The following is a 2,500-nucleotide window of genomic DNA, read 5'->3' as shown; positions in this document are numbered from 1 at the left end:
CTCTCGACGAGCGAGGGAAACCAATCGAGCTATTGTTTTTCTTTCTCCTTCTCTACAACTGTTCCGCCCGCATGGAACGCGTTTCCTTTTCTCATTCTCAATTCCCATCCCTCGATGGAAGTATTTTCCAACGACCGTTATTTAAGCCTTTTAGTATTGCCAATGTCGTATATATCGACTCTCCATTTCTCTAATTCGATCGGCCAAATAAAGAGAAAAAAAGAGAGAGAAAGAGAAAATCGTTCGCGTGTTTCCGTTTGATACATTGATCGAGAGTCAAGATTACTTCTCTACTGTTCGTGTGTGCAGGATATAGTTTGAAAGAAAATACAAGTGTCTTCCTATGGCCAATTCTATCTACCATTGACTCTTTTTCCTAGTTTTTTCTTTCTTTTTCTTTTTTTTTCAAATTTTTTCTTTTTCCTTTTTTTTTTCTTTTTATTTTTATTTCGTTTTCTTTCCCCTCTTTTTTTTCTTTCTTTCTTTCTTTTTTTTTTTGTTTGTTTTTTTTTTCGTATCGAACGCAGAACGCGTGAGAATCCTTCTCAGAAATTTTTTACTCGAATGATTTTCAGCACGCGAATAATAAAATTTTTATATTAAATAAGGTGCTGTTCGAAGATATATGGGACACTTGGAGTAACTTTTTAATGACGGAAAAAATCGTTTTACTTTTTATAGGCAAGTAGTTACGTCCGATAATCTCTCGTGAGGAGTGACCAGAATTTTAACTGTTATTTATAACACGTGTATTTTAAATGTCACGAACCTGGATATTATTATTTTTATGTCGATTTATTCGAACTGTGAAAATTTAACGCGTGAAAATTTATCGATCAACGTAACATCGTTCTTTTTTTTTTTTAAGTAATAATTTATCTGTTTGATGTCAAGATCGAATAGTTCGTCTCGTCGTTAAGCAAGCACATCGGTAAGAAATACATTTCTATTTCGAAAGGTCGACCGAAAAAACGAGAAGAACAGAAAAGGTAGACCAAGAGATAGAGACAGAGATAGAGACAAAAAGAGAGAGAGAGAGAGATAGAAACAGAGACAGAGATAGATGGAGAACGAAAGGACATTTTCACCGTCGGAAGAGATTTATTCCGGGTTGAAAATCAGGTATTTTGTAGTAGTAAAGAGAGAGAGAGAGAGAGAGAGAGAGAGAAATAAAGGAAGGGAAGAAAGATAGAACAAAAATAAAAGCAAGAAAGAATGAGAACAAAATAAAAAAGAAAATAAAAAGAAAGACAGATACAGCAGTCGTGCGCGTTTCTCGTATAGAAACAGAAAGTAGAAAATCGTTGGGAAAAGGTGGAGCGAAGGAGGAAAATCGCGAGGCAAACGGCGATATTTTTCTCGAACACGGAAACGGCTCGTGATTCGACGATATAAATATCACTTTATCGTACCTGCAAGCCGCCTCGAGTTTTGGAAACATTAGTACGAAACGCGCTTTAAAACGAGAGACGGTTTTAAAACGTAGGAGAAGATTGAGAGAGAGGAAAGGGTTGGTCGGGTGAAAGGGTGGCGGAGAGGAGGGGAGGGGGAGGGTGTTGTAAGCGATAACTTCAACGCGCGCCTCGTAATCGCAGTTGAAACTTTGAACAAGAGTCAATGAAAAGTTGCCCCTTGCTCTCCCCAACTCTCTCTCTCTCTCTCTCTCTTTCTCTCTCTCTCTTACTCTCTTTCTCTTTTTTTTTTTTTTAAACTTTTTATTTTATTTTTTATTCCTTTCTTCTCTTCTCTCTTTTCTACTTTTTTATTTCTCGAACAAACTTGCACGCCAACACTTCGAATTCGCTTTTAGGCTTCGAGGATCAACGCGTATATATAGTTTACGTATATGTATTTGTGCGTGAGAGAAAGAGAGTGTGTGTGTGTATATATGTGCATACATACATATATATCACTTAAATACGTAGATAGAAGTCAAAATAACACATATGTACAGGTTAAGAGGAGACATACGCAAGCAAGTAGATATATAAAGCGATTACGTGGAAGAAAACGTTTTTCAAACGAAATCGTTTGGCAATTACCTTCCACCCATTCACTAACGCCTCCCCCCTCCTCCCTCAACCCCTCGTCTCCCTTCCGATACGTTCTGTAGACTTTTTCCTCCCCGATTGTTTGAAATCGCTCGCGGCAAATCGAAGGAGCCTAGTGCAAACGAAGAAAGAGTTAAAGAAATAAAATGGTAAAAGGGAGAAAAGGAAAAAGAAAGAAAAACAAGGAAAAAAAAAGAGAGAGAAATGAAGAGAAAGGAAGAAAGAAAGAAAGAAAGAAAGAAAGAAAGAAATGCAAAGATGGTAATGCAAGCAGATTGACGATTTCCACGAAGGGAAACGTGCGCCCCTCTTTTCGATGCTTCGACATCGTTCGATGCACATCGCCGCGTCGATTTCGGTATTGGAGAAAGTGTATGTCGACTGGAAACTCACGACCTCTCTCTCTCTCTCTCTCCCTCTTTCTATTTTTCCTCCTACTCTCACTCCTT

At 37.9% G+C, this 2,500-nt stretch overlaps 1 protein-coding gene across 3 annotated transcripts in view; it reads right to left on the bottom strand.

The window, feature by feature from the left end:
• Nucleotides 1-2,500, bottom strand: part of LOC122637454 (leucine-rich repeat-containing protein 15-like) — a 21,908-nt gene that overhangs the window by 8,241 nt on the left and 11,167 nt on the right. Inside the window, exon 1 of one of the 3 annotated variants that reach the window (XM_043829588.1) lies at nt 2,043-2,060. The exons of 1 other annotated variant lie outside the window; for it this stretch is intronic. The gene's annotated coding sequence lies outside the window, so the exon portion shown is untranslated. Of the gene's footprint in view, nt 1-2,042; nt 2,061-2,095; nt 2,164-2,500 lie in introns of those variants that run through there. One more of the 3 variants, XR_006329256.1, reaches the window with a different exon arrangement.

This window comes from Vespula pensylvanica, chromosome 1, assembly GCF_014466175.1.
Source record: "Vespula pensylvanica isolate Volc-1 chromosome 1, ASM1446617v1, whole genome shotgun sequence".
Classification (NCBI taxonomy): Eukaryota; Metazoa; Arthropoda; class Insecta; order Hymenoptera; family Vespidae; genus Vespula; species Vespula pensylvanica.
Note: the sequence above shows the minus strand (reverse complement) of the source record. Positions and strands in the feature narration are given on the sequence as shown.